Raw genomic sequence first — 18,711 nt, forward strand, 5'->3', positions numbered from 1 at the left:
AAGAGAAAAATACATATTCGTCGGCCCCATCTCCCATTCTAGCAGTGGTGTGCAATGCACTCGGAGGGGGAAGTCACTGGTTTAGAGAAAAGGCACTTGACCTCTGGTGCATTTGTGACTCACAGGCCCCACCGAGTCAGGAGCTCTGTGGCTGGCACCTGGGCATCTGGATTTCACAAGCTCCCTGTGATTCTGAGGCCACCTTCCAAAGACTGAGACCCAAAGCTTAGGGGAGGAGCAGGGCTGCCCTTGGCCCACTCCCCAAACACACACACACACACCTCACCCAGCACACAATTTAGCTAGCCCGCCCTTCACAGACGGTGGTCTGTGGCCAGCTATTGTCACCTAAGCACGCCCCTCAACTGTTTCATCCCCCTCTGCCACCTCCCAACAGAGAGGATCTTCAAGGTAGACTTTCCAATCACAAATGTGCCCGTGGGCAGAAAGGAGAGGTTCCCCATGCTGTAAAGCTTCCCAGCCAGTGGGGACCCAGGCGTTTTAACCACCCTTCCTGCCTCCCAGAAAACTGCCCCTCATCCCATTTGCAGCTGCAGTGTCCGTCCCTGAGCCCACCCTGGGTCCCTGAACCAAGATATGGAGCTCTACTACTTAAATAGGGGTTAAAGAACGTGGGTCCTAATTCTGTCTCTGCTTCTCCAAGCTGAAGAAGACCCCAGGTAAATCTTTGTGCCTTTCTCGGTCTCATTTCTTTACCTGAATGATGATGGGTTTTGAACTGCCTAATCCCTTATATTTTGTGCCTCTCTCACTTACCCACCCAACACACCAGTGCAAGACTCTCAGGGATGGAGGGCCAGGGAAAGCCCTGCTGTCTCACCTCATTCCTTTGAGCCGGAGCCACAGGTCCACTGTGGCAGGCTAAAAGGAGCCCACTCTGGTACTGTGCAAACTCAACAGCATGTGTGCACACCGAGGTGCACACACACACACACACACACACGAAGACACCCAACCATACCCACCTCTCCAGGAGCAGAACCGGAGTCCCTGCATTAGTAGCCGGTCAACAAATATTTTCATACACCAACTACATGCCAGGCCCTAAAATCCAGCTGTGTGCAGGAAAGAAAGAATCTTCCCTCTCCTACAGCTTTCACTCTAGTAAGGGAAAGACTCATAGTAAACACAAAAATACATAAAAGAAGGGCGGCCGCAGTGGCTCACACCTGTAGCCCCAGCGCTTTGGGAGGCTGAGGCGGGCAGATCACTGGAGGCCAGGAGTTACAGCCTGGCCAACGTGGCAAAACCCCGTCTCTACTAAAAACACAAAAATGAGTTGGGAGTGGTGGCGTGCACCTGTAATCCCAGCTACTAGGGAGGCTGAGGCAGGAGAATGGCTTGAACCCAGGAGGCAGAGGTTGCAGAGAGGCAAGATCGCACCACTGCACTCCAACCTGGGCGACAGAGTGAGGCTCTGGCTCAAAAAAGAAAGAGAGAGAGGGAAAGAGGGAAAGAGGGAGGGAGAGAGGGAGGGAGGGAAAGAAGGAAAGAAGGAAGGAAGGAAGGAAGGAAGGAAGGAAGGAAGGAAGGAAATTTAAAGAAAGGAAAATAAGGGAATTTAAAAGAGAATGACCAGCTGGGTGCAGTGTTTCACGCCTGTAACCCCAGCATTTTGGGAGGCTGAGGTAGGTGGATCAGTGGAGGCCAGAAGTTCAAGACCAGCCTGGCCAACAGAGTGAAACCCCATCTCTACTAAAAATACAAAAATGAGCCGAGTGTGGTGGCATGTGCCTGTAATCCCAGCTACTCAGGAGGCTGAAGCAGGAGAATCGGTTGAAGCCGGGAGGCAGAGGTTGCTGTGAGTCAAGATCGCGCCACTGCACTCCATCCTGGGCAACAGAGCAAGATTGCGTCTCAAAAAAAAAAAAAAAAAAAAGAATGACCGGCAAATAAGAGAGGGGCCTTTCCGAGGAGGTGACATCAAGTTGAGGTAGAATGACTAAAATGGCGGGCAGGAATGGACCACACACACAAAAACAAAAACAAGGTAAGAGAATTCCAAGCAAAGGAGGAGCAAGCACAAAGGTCCTGAGACAGCTATGAGCTTGGCACGTTCCTAATCAAAAGGAAGGGTAAGGTTGCCAGAGCTTCCTGGAGGAGGTAGAAGTTAGAGGAAGTAGAATTCAGAGGGACAGTCAGGGGAGACCTTGCGGGGCAGGTAAGAACTTCAGATTTTATTCTAAAATGCAAAGCGCTGGAGAGCATTAAGGAGGAAGGCACATGACCTCATTCAATGACACATGGAACTGAGGGTATATCTGAGGGTGTGAAGCAGAAAAGGAGACCAGTCACAGGCTGTTGAAGTAGCAGAAAGCTAGTGGAGGCTGGGGTGGGGTGGTGACTGCAGAGAGGGCAAAATGTGAACCCATTCTGCATATAATTTAGAGATAAAGCCAAGGATTGCTTGCATTTTGAGTGGGAGGAGAGAGAGAAATCAAGAAAACATCTTGTATTTTTGGCCTGAGCACCAAGTAGATGGAGATATCATTTCACGAAAAAGGAAAGACTTGGAAGGAAAGAAGAGAGGCAGAATGAAATGGACTATTCTGTTTTCGACTTAAGTTTGAGATGTCTATCAGATGTCGAAGCAGGGATGTTGAATAGGCAGAAGGGTCCACAAGCCTGGAGTTCAAGAAAGAGGTCTGGGCTAAAGACACAAAACTTGGCACGGTTGACACTGGAGGAGGTTGTGGAAAGCCACATAACTCAGTGAGGTGCCATAGGTTGGGGATGAGAACAAAGAAGGGGAAACAAGTCAGGACAGAGCTCTGGGTCGCCTTATGTTCAATGGAGGCCAGAAAGGAGAGGACCTTTAGCTGGTGGAAAAATCAAGAGATGCTGATTTCATGGAAGGCAAGAGTTTCGAAAAGGAGGATGGTCAACTGACACCCCCCCAAATACTTAGGGGCATAAGGGTGAGCGGAGGGGCAACTCACAATGAGATGTAGAATAAATAAACTCTCAGCAGGGCTGGAAGGAAGACAGCAAGGGCGGGTAGAGAAAGGGAGGGTCCAGGAGCAGAGACTCCAGGGAGTTTCCCCTAATCCCAGCCCTCCCTGCAGGGTTAAAGCCACCACAACCATCACCTCCACACCTCATGCTGGATGACTGTCATCTCCACACCTCATGCTGGATGTGCATCACCTCCACACTTCACGTTGGATCTCCTCATGGAGCATCCAACCCCAGCCCGCCCTCAAGATCCATTTATTTTTTGCAACAAACACGTACTGACAACCCACTGTGTGTAAAGTAAGGCTGGATTGACGAATAAAACCACCAAGTCACCTGCCATCCTGGGGCTCACATTCTAGCTCAGGTGAGAGATCACAAGTAAACAGATGGAAACTTTCCCCTTTGGGTGTGGAGTCCCATAAAAAGCAGAGACCCTGGTCCAGCAGTGGCTTGTGGGGAAGATGGAGGACCTGACGGGGCCACTATCAGAGCAAGTGTGCACAGGTTATGTAACCTCTTTGAGCCTCACTTTCCTCACCTGCAAAACTGGGATAGAACATCTACCTGCCTTACACAGAGGACTACGCTAAGAGAAAAAGGGACAATGTGGATGAAAATACCCCTTGCAGTTTCCAATCCATAGTACACAGGCAATAAATGCTTGTTTAAAAAGGTGTCACCTGGCTGGGTGCGGTTGCTCACACCTGTAATCCCAGCACTTTGGGAGGCCGAGGTGGGTGGATCGCTTGAGGCCAGGAGTTCGAGACCAGCCTGGCCAACATGGTGAAACCCCATCTCTACTAAAGATATGGAAATTAGCTGGGCGTGATAGTGCGCACCTGTAATCCCAGCTACTCGGGAGGCTGAGGCACGAGAACTGCTTGAACCAGGGAGGTGGAAGTTGCAGTGAGCTGAGGGCTGTCACCACTGTACTCCAGCCTGTGTGACAGAGCGAGACTCTGTCTAAAAAAATAAAATAAATAAAAAAAGTGTCCCCTGGCTGGAAAGGTCCTCCCTCCCATCTCACCTCTCTGGCTACCTTCACATTACACTGCCCTGCTAGGAAAAGAAGCCAGTCCCTTGTGCTCCGGCCTCTACACACTATGTGGCAAAAGATAAAATGGTCCCCAGTCTTCCCTTCCATAAGCAAAAGATCTTCAGGGCCTCCTCTGCTCCATCCCAAGCAAGATCTCGGGGCATATTCCTCCCTTCTGGGCCCCCTCACCACCAGGAGTGGGGGCCAGGAACACCATACCATCTAGCTGGAAGCAATACATCAGTGTCCCCGTCCCCAGGAGCTGGCAAGACCAATAGCAGAGCCTTGCCTCCCAGTCCTCTCAGTTGTCAATCAAAGCCCAAGGATCCAATGGGACCTGAACCCTTGTCCCCTACTGCTCTGTAGGTCAGGGTGCTTACCCTCCTCAAATCAGTCCTGGAAGTCTTAGTCCAAGCTTCTTTATAATCTCAACTTTCTTTCTGAACTTTCCCCTCATTCCCAGCCCTACCATGACACCAGGACCACCCAGCACTCTCCAGGTCAAGCTGCATTTTTGGAAGCAGGCTAACCCGCCAAAAATCAATTTGATGAATGGCAAATACACTGAACATCAATTTGAAATAAAATCAATTTGGAACCTTTCAAATTGCATTTTATATTTTGTCAAATTTTAACCACACTTAAATTTCTTTCTCCAAGTCCTCAAATTTCAGGTTAGTCTTAATTTTGTGGTTCTGACAATTAAAAATTTAAGTTCTATTCTTTCACATTCAAAGGAATTTTTTCAACCGCTTTCGAGTGGCCTATTTCTTTTAAATATAGTTTTGGTATTTGGGGGGTTTTTTAATATTTGGGGTTTTTACCATTCTCATACAAATTCCCACAATGATGAGTTGGGTTTAATTTTGTATTTGTAACCATTAAAAACCAAATTTGAGGCATTTCATATTGATGTGATTAACCTAAATCTTTCCTCAGCATTTTTTATTTGATGGTATAGAGAATGGACACAGGATATGAAGCACCCATCATAAGCTAAACTTTTGTTTACTGATTATGAAATATACTTTTCTCACCATAAGAAGTCCACATCAACTCATGACCCTTAGCTTCCCAAAAACTGAATATATCTTAAAATACAGCTATGAAGACCATTTGCAAAAATCTTCAAAAGCCATGAAAACCATTAAATGTGAATTTCTAAAACCATGAAAAATAATTCAAAGACTTAGTTTGGGTAAATCAATGCATTTCGTAAATTCAGTGACTTTGTTATTTAGCATCCTAATTTTGAAAGAAGTGGCTATTGGGCAGCTCATGGATGGCTGGGGGCCTCCTTTCTCCTCATCATTTCTGCCCCATCTGTCCTCCTGGGAAGTTCATGTCATCAGCTGCCCCTACTCCCCTGGAAGCTGTCACTCACCAACCCTGCCATTCCCCTCTCTCAGGAATGACCTCACGCCTGGCTCACCATCTCCGGTTCATCCCTTCCTGGGCACCATTCCTAGAGGCTTCCACTCAACAGGGACAGTCCGTCTGCACAACACTCTATCTGCCTCCAGTGATCTCCTCCTACCCTTAGCTCCCCACTGCCATAGTCATATCCTTGACCTTGACCTTCATCAACATCCAAATCCCTGCTGAAAGGTTGACATCACATCCCAACCTCAAGCCACCCTCTCCTCACCTTCCAGCTCCCTCTCTGGAATTCCCACTGCAGCAAACCCTCAACCTCTCCCAGACCCTGACCCACTGACCCAGACACTTGCTCTCCCTCATCCGTCCCCCTACCCTGTCCTCAATTCCTTCTTACCCAGCCTACACTTCCCAGCCTGCATGCAACCTCCTGAGCTCCTCAGCCCCTCTCCTCCTCTCTTCCTCCATCATAGTCACAAACCAATAACCCCAGTGAAACCCAGCCACCCCCACTCCATGCTGGCTCCTGAGCAGCCAAAGGTCACTAGGTAACACACACACACACACACACACACCAGCTGAGTGGTCTCACTTTGAGGTCCCAATCTCAAGCTCCAAATGGCTTAAAGCAGCCATTTCTCACCTTCCCCTGTTGAAGCTGATTACCTTGTGTCTTGGTCTGTTCGGGCTGCTATAACAAATACCACAGACTGAGTGGCTTATAAATAAATCACAGAAATTTATTTCTCATGGTTCTCAAGGCTGCAAAGTCCAACATCGAGGTGCTGGTGGATTTGGTGTCTGGTGAGGACTCACTTGCTTGTTCACAGACAGCCATCTTCTGGCTGTGTCCTCACTTGTTAGAAGGGGCAAGTGAGCTCTCCGGGGTCTCCTTTAGAAGCACACTAATCCCATTCATAAGGGCTCCACTCTCATGTCCTAATCACCTCCCAAAGGCCCCACTTCCTAAAACCCTTGCCTTGGGGCTTAGGATTTCAACCTATAAATTTGTTGGGCAGCAGGACCAAATATTGAGACCAAAGCACCTTAACTCATTATTTGATAAGAAAATAGATTTGGACAGAAATGCCCTCGCCTTGTCACCCACCAGTGACCAGTCTGTCTCACGTGGACATCCAGCTCTGCCTTCTCTCTGTTAGAAGGACCCAGCTCCAGCCTCGCCAAAGGCTGCCCTGCCATGCGTGCTGGTGCACGCCACATGGACCCCATCCCTCCTCACTTATTGAAGACATCACTCCTGAAATCGCCCCTTCCTGCTTACATCCTTCAATTCCACCCTCTCTCGGGATCTTTCCCAACAGGTACAAATGTGCCACCATCATTGCCTTTCTCAAGACAGAACAAAACCAAAAGCAAAGCCTTCCCTTGACCACCACCCAGCCCCCTATTTCACTCCTCCCCTTCCTAGCAAAGCTTGAAAGAGTAGATTTCTGCTTGCTGATTTTACCTTCTCCCTTCACATTTTCTCCTCCATCCTCCTCACGTCAACATTCCAACCTCACCCTCCGAGAAGAATATTCTGGCAAGATCATGGGTGACCTCCATGTCACTGAATCAGAAAGTCACTTCGCTAAACTTCACTGGCTTGACTTCTGGGCTGCATCTGACCAGGCTAACCACTTCCTCTTTTTTTCTTTTTCTTTCTTTTTATTTTTTATTTATTTATTTTTTTTGAGACATAGTCTTACTCTGTCACCCACGCTGGAGTGCAGTGGCATGATCACAGCTCACTGCCACCTTGACCTCACGGGCTCAAGCAATCCTCCCACCTCACCCTCCTGGGTAGCCAGGACCACCCGCATGTGCCACCATGCCTGCCAGTTTTTGTGTATTTTGTAGAGATGGGGTTTTGCTATGTTGCTCAGGCTAGTCTCGAACTCCTGGACTCAAGAGATCCACCCGCCTCAGCCTTCCAAAGTGCTGGGATTATAGGTGTGAGCCACTACACCTGGCCCACTTCCCCTTTCTTGACACTTCTACTTGACTTGGCTTTTCTGACACAGCTGACTGATTTCTCCCTCCCTCTCTGGCCCTAGTCTCAGCTGCCTTTGCTAGCTCTTCCTCCTCTACTTGGTGAGACCCAGCCTCACTCTCTCCTGACTATATACCCTCCCTCCATGACCTCATGGTTCCGTGGCTTTAAACACTGTCTATATGCTAATCACTCTCAATCCATGTATCAACCCTGACCTCTCCCCAGAACTCCAGGCCTACATCTAATTGTGTCCCTTGGCACTTCCGGGGAGCGATCTAATTGGCAACTCCACCCTAAAATGGCCAATACAGAACTCTTAATTTCTGCCCACTGAACTTCCCAATCTGTTCCTCCTCTCATCTTCTCCATCCTAGTAAATGGCACAAGCAGCTTCACTGTTGTTCAAGTACAAAATATCAAGTTATCCATAAATTCATCTCACTTCCTTTCAACTCCATCTCCAAAATATATTCCCAGCCCATGCAACCTCTCCATCTCACCTATGACCGTCTGCAGCAACCTCCTAACTGATCTCCCCGGCTCCACTCTGCTCTGTGCCCAGCCCCATGATCCATCCTCCACAGTGCAAGAGTCATCTTTTCAAACACATAGATCATACTGTGCTAGTCAAGTGCCTCAATGCCTCCAACGGTTTCTCATCACTCTTAAAATAAAAGGTTCCAGCCACATGTGCTTCCCTGGGTCCCAACCTCCAAGTGCAGGACCCCACCCAGGCCTTTCGCTAGCTGTTCCCTCTGCCATTTCCCTGATCTTCCCACGGCTGGATCCTTCCTGTGAGTCAGATTTTGTGGTTCCCAGTCACCTCTGTCCCATCATCCTATTTTAATTCTCAGCTTGGCGTTCATCACTATCTCACATGTCTTGTTAATTTGTTTGTTGGCTTGTTTTCTATTTTTCTCTGTCTCCAACTAATAGAAGAAGAACATAAACTCCATATGAGCAGCACCCACCCATGTTGTTCGCTGATGTATCCTCAGCACCTCGAACAAGGCATGGCCTGCAGAGGGTGCTCAGTGAGTTATCTGGGGATAAATTCACACACCTTCCCTCTGAGCCTAAGCTCCCCGAGTTAGCGCGGAAGCCTCCAGTCGCAGGACGCCCCAAACACACGAACCAAGTGCAGTCCACACATTCCTGTTACTGATCAGGCAAAGATGGCCTCCCTTTTTCTAATGCCCCTCCCTGTTCACCCTTGAGCCCCTCTTTCCATGGCTCCCCTAAGAGGATGAACAGGAGCCTGGGGGGTCATTCCCCTGATGGTCGGAGCTGAGACTGTTCTGAGCCGCTCTGGCCCCTCCCTCCCTGTCCCTCCTTCCCTTCCTTCCCTGTCCCTTCAGACAGAAGGCACTGCCAAAGACGCACAGCCACTCCCACACACACACACTGACACGCAAACACACACCACACCACACACACACAACACCCCATACATTACCCCATACACACCTACACACACTACACACCACACACACTATATACACTACCCCATACACATGTACACACACACCACACACAACACACCATACACTACCCCATACACACGTATACACACACATCACACGCCACACCCCATACCCTACCCCATAGACACATACACACACACCACACATACACTATATACACTACCCCATACACACACACACACCATACACCTCATACACACGTACACACATCTATACACACACTATACACACCACACTCCATATGCTACCCCACACACACCTATAAACACACCACACACACAACACCCCACACACTACTCCATACACACCTACACACACACCACACACAAAACACATCATACACTACCCCATACACTGCTACACACACACCACACTCACACTATATACAGTACCACATACACACCTACACACACAACACACCATACACTACCCCATACACACGTACACACACACCTATACACACACCACACCCCATATGCTTCCCCATACACACCTACACACACCACACACACAACAGCCCATACACTACCCCATACACTCCTACACACACACCACACACACACATACACACACACTATATACACTATCCCATACACATCTACACACATACACCACACACCCCATATACACGTACACACACACCTATACACACACCACACACACCATACCCCATACTCTACCCCATACACACCTACACACACACTACACACACAACACCCCATACACTACCCCATACACTCCTACACACACACCACATACACCACACACCATACCCCATACACTACCCCAAACACACCTACACACATACACCTAAACACACCACGCAACACCCCATACACTACCTCACACACACCTATACATACCACACACAGCACCGCATACACTACCTCACACACACACCACACATACCACACCACACACCTACACACACACCCCACATATACACCCTACACACACCTACATACACACCATGCAACACCACACACATCCCATACACTACCCCACATACACCTGCACCCCATACACACCTACACATGCCATACACAATACCCCATACACTACCCCATACACACCTACACACACCACACACACCTATAAACACCCCACCCCACACATAAACCACCCCACACACCTACCTACCATACAGATACCATACAGACACAACACCCCATATGCTACCTCACACACACCACCCCCACACACCTACACACACATATTAAACATACATAACATACTAACAGCCCATACACTACCGCAAACACACCTACACACACACCTACACACACATCACCACACACAACACCCCATACATTACCCTATACACACCTACACACAAAACACACACACAACACCCCACAAATACACCACCCCCACAAACCTACACACACACCACACATAATACCCCATACATTACCCTATACACACCTACACACAAAACACAACACCCCACAAATACACCCCCACACCTACACACACACCAAATACCCCATACATTACCCTATACACACCTACACACACCCCTACACACACCACACACCTACACACACCACCCCACACATACACACACACACCACCCCACACACACCTATGTACACACCATACACACACCACACACAACACTCTATAAACTACCTCACACACACCCACACACACCACCCCACACACACCTGCACACACAGTACACATACACACCACATACACAAGAGCCCATACACACCTACACACACCTATGCACACACACCTACACACACACTATCCTACACATACACCGCCCCACACACACCTACATACACACACCACACACAACACCCCATACACTACCTCATAAACACCTACACATTACCCCACACATACGCCACCCCACACACACCCACACACAACACACACAACACCCCATACGCTACCTCATACACACCTACACACACACCATCTCACACATACACACTACACACACAACACCCCATACACTACCTTACACACATCTACACACACACCACCCCATATTACTTCACACACACCCCTACACACACAAACCGCCCACCCACACACTCCACACACACACCTCATGCACATCACACCTATGCACACCCTGTCCCACACACACATCACACACACCCGCACACATACATCACCCCACATCCACACACATGCTAACACATACCTACACACACAAACACCTACACACACTCTACCACCGACACACATACATTACCTCATACTACATACCACACACAACCTACATACACCAGCACATACATTACACACACACTGCCATGCACAAAACCACCACACATGCATCACAGGCACCCCATACACTATCTCACGCACACCTCACACACACCACCACATACATCACATACACACACACCACCTCACACCACCACACACATGCATCACATATACACACACCACCACGAACACCCACACATCACTGCCGACACATATCCACCATGCCCACACACACACACCACCTCACACACATCACATACACACACCACCACCACATACACACCACTGCCTATACATATCTACCGTCTCCACACACACACCCCACCTCTCTCACACACACACACCCTACCATGCATATGCCATGCATACTTACACTCTCCACACACCAGGCACACACACGTGTTCCCGTCACACAATGACCCCTCTCCCGCTGTTCCTCACTGTGCACGGGGGTTACAGGAGCGTGCAGGCATGGGTGGGAGGGGAATGCCCAGGGCACGTGCTCACATCCTGTTTTCTGAGCCGGAGTGATTGCAGTTGACGGCGAAGCCAGGGTGTGCTCAGGGAGCGCGGAGCCCCACCAGCGCCATCTCAAGAGCAGCACAGAGCAGGGGCGTCCGGCCAAGAGCCGCCCCACACCCCAGCCACTGGCAGAGCCTGCCTCACACACGGAAGGAGAAGCAGGCAGGTGGCTCCCGGAAGATGTTATTTGGAGGGTACCAGAAAATACCTTCATCCAAAAAAATCTCACTTCAACCACAGCACCTGAAATACCACCATGAAAGAGGCTTTGGTTGTGGGAGGGGGCACTAAATTTTGTTCCCTCCTCGTCTTTTTCACAGCAATTTCTTCCTTGGACACAAAGGCAACCACAGATGAAGTCACCAACACCCTGCTCACACCTTAGTGCCAGCAAATCCTTCTACCGACTGACAAGAGCCTGAGGTCACTGGCGTTGACAGACAGAGAGAGAGAGCAGATGAAAACAGAAGAGGGAAAATGTCGATCCCTCCAGCTCTGGTACCTGCGGAAAGGGAAGCTGCCTTCCTCCTGGCGGCCCCAAGTGCCGTGAGAGTCACTCGGTCACCTATCTCCACCTCCTGACAGTCCACCTCTCCCCGTCTCCATAGCCCCCACTCTCTTGCACCCCACACCTGCTCCTTGGCCATCAGATGAATTCTCCCTGAAAGGGCAGGTGTCGGAGGTGACAGAGCTGCAGCTAAAGCCCAATTTTCGTTGACACTCAGAGTCTCTGACAGCTGTTAGAAGAAGAATGTGATTTTGAAATTTAAATAACACGCTTCTGCATTCGGCTCAGGGAGACAACCTGAGGATAAGCAGTTTATCGCCCGAGCCACCATGAAGGGGGCAGGGAGAGCTGCTGCTGTTCTTCCAGTTCTTCCCTGCCCTCAGCCCCCTGTGCCCCCACCTCATCACAGGGCGGCCTCGGAAGGGGGTCTCTGAGAGGCACCAGCCCGACCTGCTGAAACATTAAAGCCTCACCGTCTATTCTTTTGCTCAGCAGCCCAAGGAGAGCAGGGGGTGCCTGCACAAAGGCTGGGTCTCCTGCTCCCAGGCCTGGGGTGCACAGAGGGAGCCGACCCAGGGAAGGCAAGGGGCTTCCCTAGACACCGGCCGAGCAAAGCCGGGCCCAATCCTCCCACAGCCCCCACCAAGGCCACAGGTGTGTCTTCCTGGGAACTGACTTTTGAGCCCAGGGATAAGTCTCTCCCCACACCAAGGACAGACCAGCTCCTCCCTAGGGACCCGAGACCCCTAATCAGGCAGTCATCCTGAGCTCTGTCATGGAGAAGTCCTGGGCTGGGGCACCCCAGAGAGGCCACTGTCCTGTCTGCCACAATGATCCCTGTTCACCGTCCCCTGAGCCCCCAGGCTCAAAAGACTTGAGGTTCCTTCATCACCCCAGGCTTAGCCAGGCCTCCCAGCCATGATGCCACCAGGAACATCATTCCCACATCACACTTCCTCCTCTTCCAAGACTTCCTCAATTTCCCCAGGCATTGCTGGTTGCTGCCTCCCCTGAACTCTTGGGGCAGCACTTGGTCTACATTGCTACTGAAAACAAGCCACTTAGGGAGTGCCTAAGTGAGTATCTGCCTGTTGCACCACACAGTGAGGACACAGGTCTGATTCTCTTACAGCAGTGGTTGACCGTCTCCGGAACACACAGAGCACTCATTATTTACTGAACAAAACATGTTCCTCTGAAGTCTGGCCCCAGCCCCGCCCCAGCCCCGCCCCTGCCCTGCCCCTTCCATGATCAATTCCTGCACACCACGGCCAGGATCCACCCCTTCTCAATGCCCCAGATACTCCTAAGATGTCACACACATGTGACACCTCACAATTGCTTAGCACCTCCTGCAAAGCCATCAGTTCCCTCCAGTCAGAGAACGGTGACACCCTTCACCAGCACCTAGGGTGCTCCTGTACCCTGGCACGCTGCATGCCAGTGCTTGCAGGGCAGCTGGACTGCTCCACCTTACAGATAAGAAACATGAGGTTCCGGGGGTCTAGTGACCCTAAGCTCTCACAGTAGGGTAAGGCCAGGATTCAAAACGAGGACTAGCCGGCCTCAAAGTTCACATTCCAGCCGTGATGCCAGGATCCTCGGGGGCCATGTATTAGATACAAAGCACAGTGTCACACACACAGAGGACGCAGAGGGTGATGGCCACACAGGACACAGAGACCAACACGTACAATCGCACACATGCCCCCAACACGTGGCAGTGAGCACCATGATAAAGGACAAAGTGCTGTGGCACCAGGGGCCGGTGGTGGTTACCTCTCAGAGGCCGTATGCAAGGCTTCTTGGCAAGGGGTAGCGTTTGAGTGCTAGTTCCCTCCTCTCCTGAGCCCATCCTCCAAGAAGGACCACAGGAGCATCCAACGAGAACATCATTGGCCCTCTCCAGGCTCCAACCAAGCAAGATGGCCCACCCCAGATGCATGCTGGCCAACCACGGTAGACAATGCCATGTCTTCTACCTTCAGTTCACAAAGGCCACTGAGGCCAGGCCACTCACCAGCCTCTATCTGTCCCTGTCACAGCATAGTACATGATGACCGTCCCCACCCAAGACTCCCTCTGAGCTTCAGGGACCCACGGCTCTCTGGAAATCACCTGATCACCTCTACTCCAATCACCACCAAGCACTATCCCAGCGTGAAAGGTGGCCTCGAATCAGCAAAGGCACACACAGTTTCTAGAATGCCGGGTTCTAGGCTGGCCCAGCCACAACCTGCCATCGAACCTTGGAGAAATCAGTCCATACGAATGTTTTAAAAGCTAACCTGGCTTAGTGCAGCATGCCAGGCTCAGGCCAAGCACTCACCTGCACTATCTCATTTAGTCCTAACAAAAATCCTCAGAGGTAGGTGTTGCCATTGGCTCCAGGTTGGGGGAGAGGACAGGATTGGGGCTTAGAGGAGAAGCGCTTCAGAGGTGGGACAGGGATTAGAATCCCATCAACATGTGTGCCTTCCCTCTGGGCCTCAGTTTTCCCTTCTGTCAGGTGAAGGAGTGGGCCTCCATGATCCCTAAGTTCCCTTCCAGCTTCAGAAAGGATGCCCCATGCCCAAGCCTCTAGCCACACTTGCACGGCATGGCCAGACCCCAGAGCCCCTGCCCCTCACCCAGGATGCAGACACAGCGCCTGATGACAGCCAAGGCCATCTGCCCACCACTTCTCCCTGTCCTTTAGGCATGGCCCCAGTGGCGGTGAGGATGCCTCTGCCCAACCCGCCCAGTCCTCTTCATCACCACTTTGATGTCCACCCACTTCTCTCTAGCTCCACAAGTCCACACCTCTGCTGGCTCCACACCACCCTTCCAGGTCCTCCTTCCCTCCGCAATCTCTCTTCCCCACCTTGGTTCCACCCTCTCCTGCCTCCCCAGGTGAAACCAGCTGGGATTCAGCATTCACAGGGTCATGGAGCCTGGGGATGAGGAGGATGCTCCACTTCAGCTCCTCAACCCCTGCATCCACCTAAACAACCTCCTGCCTCCACTGAGCACCCCAGGCAGACAGAGGATGACCCACTGCGCCAAGGCTGGCTCAGTCCCTGATGCGCCGTGGGCACTGTGCCAACATCCATTCCCACCGAACCCTCTTAGGGCATCACATGTCCATCTTACACACACAGGCACCACAGCTCAAAAAGGCCACAGTGAGCCCCAAGATCACACACCCCTAAAAAGCCAAGTCAGGATTTGAACCCAGGACCATCTGGCTCAAGGCCCGCGCTCTTCCAGGCACCTCCCTAAATACTGTCTCACACTTTCAAGGGCAGTTTGAATTGCTAGAAACAGGACAAAACTCACTTCCTCTCCATGAAATCTCTTCCCACATAGAAGGGGAGGGAAGGACATGTGGACACGTCCAACATCACTGTCGCTGTGACTCAGGACACAGCCACACTGCTCCCTCCTTCGCCCTGGACTCAGGACTCATTGACCCACTGCTGAGCCCAGGGCCTGTCAGGCGGCACTGGGCAGAGAGGAGGGAAGAAGCTGCCCTTCCCCAAGGCTTCTGGACACTGGAGGGTGTTGCAGGAATCCTGGCAGCTTCTTTGCAACAGAATCCCAGTACGACTTTCCGAGAACCCCAACAGAAAGAGATGAAGAAGAATACACGTTCCAGGAGGCCCCTATAACAGGGCCCTGAATTCTCAGACAGGAGCTGGTAAACAGATAGTAGCAACTGAGTCCCAAAGACACAGGAGCATCCTCCCTGGTGTCCCACCTGGAGGTAGTACAACCCAGAAGCAGCCACCAAGACTCCATGCCTCCCTCCCTACCCACAGTCTTTCCCCACAGAGAAGTGAAGGGGGCAGCACGCAGGCAATATGAGTTGGGTGGGGAGGGGCTTCCCACGGGATTTCATGCAATCCTATGGGGTGGCAGCCTTTTAATGCCAAAGCTCTAGTGCAGGTCTTGGGATACTCACAACAAGACTTTGCAGCCAGCGTGCGACACACAGGTAGGGGATACATGTGCCCGGATATTGACAAGCAGGAGGCTCGTGATGGCCTGAGCATTAAGCTGGTCTGCTCACCCTGCCGCATCACCATTTTCTGTGCGCCTTGATGGGACAAAGGTTGGGAAGCACTGCTCCAAGCTCATGTCCTCATTCAGACAGAAGATCTGGCACATGAAATGAGCCTACCCAAGATCCTACAGGTGATCTGTGGTGGGGACTGCATTGGAACCGCCTCCCAGCTCCCGTTCTCGCCTTCTTTCTGCTGAGCTCCTCACCATGGCCAGTTTGGTTTCTTTTCTTTGTTTTTGGAGGTTTTTTTGAGACAGGGTCTCACTCTTATCGACCAGGCTGGAGTGCAGTGGTGTCATTACAGCTCACTGCAGCTTCGAACTCTTAGGCTCAAGCAATCCTCCCACCTTGGCCTCCAAAAGTGCTGAAATTACAGGCAAGCGTGAGCCACTGTGCCCAGCCCCAGCTTGGTTTCTTGGTAGCAGGGCCGGGGCCTCCCTACTCAACTATGTGCCCAAGTCTCCCCAGACACAGCTGCCTACTCACCTAACCCTAACGCTTCTCTGGGTGAAGCAGAGTCAACAGAGGCAATGAGGAGGGAACAGCACAGTCCCCAAAGCCCAGCCCTCATGGCAGGGAGTGGTCCCTGGAGCACAGAAACCCAGAGTTGCGTGGGGCCCAGTTATCTCTGGGCAGCAGGTAAAAGGGGGCTAATTCGGTGAGCTGCAGACCTAGTAACTTCCTCATTTGTCTTGTCAACATCCTGTCCCACAGAGTGTCAAGTCCATTAGGTAAAGATTTTCTGCTAGGAAGATACTTAAGCATGAGTCCAGGGAGCAGAAGGGGCTTGGGCTAAGGCGAGGATCTCTGCGCTTCAACATCCAGGAGCAAGTCAAAGCTATTTATTACTGGAGGGCAGCCCAGTGCCACCTGTGCACGCAGTAGTAATCTGCTGGTACCTGAGCTTCACACAGAGTAGAACGTGGGTGCATCTGGCGGCCACCAGGGTGTGCCCACCATAGCATCCACAGGCCAATGGCATCCTCAACCTGCTTCTGAGCCCCAGAGCACTGTCTCAGAAGGAATGGTCCCAAGTGGATTTCTATGCAAAACTCATCAGGAAATGTGAGAATCAGAATGTCTGTGCGGGAAGGACTCTCAGCCCCATCCAGTCCAGCCCTTGGCCAAGACTTACCGTACAGCTGCCATGGTGCCCACAGGCAGTGCCAGCATGGGAGCTGCTCTGAGCTCAGAGCCTCTGTATGGCCCCACTGGGGGTTATGATGCTGACAGCCCAGGGCAAGGTGCTCAACCCAGCTGACTTTGAGGTCTCCACTCCATTTACCACCACCCCAACCACCGCCAGTGCCCAAGGCCACACCCAGATGGCCACCCACTGGCCAGTGCCTCCCTTCCTGGGCATCCAAGATTTCTCCCACTATGGACACGTGTATCATCCCTGTTTCAATCTCCTAGAGCGTGCTTTCTCCACGGGAAGGAAGGGCGTCACCTCAAGGGAGCAAAAGCTGGTTCTTGGGTGGACAAAAAGAAAAAGAAAAAGGAGATCTTACAATGGTTTATGGTCCTCCAAAACTCAAACCTTCAAGACAAAATGTTATTCCTTGGTATTTAATTTCTCTAGTTAGGAAGAATTATTTTTTCTCCTTGGAAAACAATAATGGAAAAAAAAGAATGGTTGAGAAACATGGTCCTAGAGAGTTCTTTATTTGAAAGGGCTTAGGGTCTCACTGGAAATGCTTTCAGCTCACAGTTTACAGCAGTGCTTCTCAACTGGCAGTGACTGTGCCCCCCAGGGGACATCTGGCCCTGTCTGGGGACATCTTTGTTGTCACAGCTTGCAAGAGCGCGGCTGGCATCCAGTGGGGCCGGGGACATTGCTGAACATCCTCAGACTCACAGGACGGCTCCTCCCACAAGAAAGAATTAACCGGCCCAAAATGTCAATAGTGCTGCTGTTGAAAACCCCGCTTTAGAGCCACAGAAACTCCAGAAGATTTCAGACTGCCACAAAACTGCATGTAAACGAGATTTCCTGTGCTCAAAGATCCCTGAGAACAAGCCCCACTCTGGCCACCCCTGGAGCATCAATCTCCAGCAATCCCCTAGAGGAGCTCACCCCCCACCCCCACAGAGCACTCCCAAGACCGGAACCCCCTCCCCAGTGCCCAGGCAGGGTGGGCTGCCCTGGGCCCAGTGTCTCCCAGATGCCAGAGAGAACAAAGCCGAGAAGAAAGACCCCCAGAGCTTTACCTGGTGCCTACATGTGGAGCCTGGCAGACAAAGCTAGAACCCAATGCAGACGGTATCACTCCCCAGGGGGTGGCCTGAGGACCAGAGTGGCTCCTGCAGACACCTCCCTTCATGTGGTTCAAGAAGCAGAGCCCTCAAGAGAGAGGGAAAACCCAGGGCAGAACAGATCGTCATAGGACCAGTAATAACAAGCCACAGCTGACGCTGACTGATGCGGCGCGCTGAGCACTTTACCACCCACTGACCCACTTAGACCTCGCGGCAATCCAATGAGGTCGGTACGGTACTCTGCCATCACAGCTGAGGAAACTGAGGCCCAGACAG

The 18,711-nt window shown here is 51.3% G+C and overlaps 1 protein-coding gene across 5 annotated transcripts in view; it reads right to left on the minus strand.

The window, feature by feature from the left end:
* GFRA2 (GDNF family receptor alpha 2) overlaps positions 1-18,711 on the minus strand; it is a 98,463-nt gene that overhangs the window by 65,165 nt on the left and 14,587 nt on the right. The gene's annotated exons all lie outside the window — the stretch shown is intronic.

Source organism: Pan troglodytes, chromosome 7, assembly GCF_028858775.2.
Source record: "Pan troglodytes isolate AG18354 chromosome 7, NHGRI_mPanTro3-v2.0_pri, whole genome shotgun sequence".
NCBI classification, from domain to species: Eukaryota; Metazoa; Chordata; class Mammalia; order Primates; family Hominidae; genus Pan; species Pan troglodytes.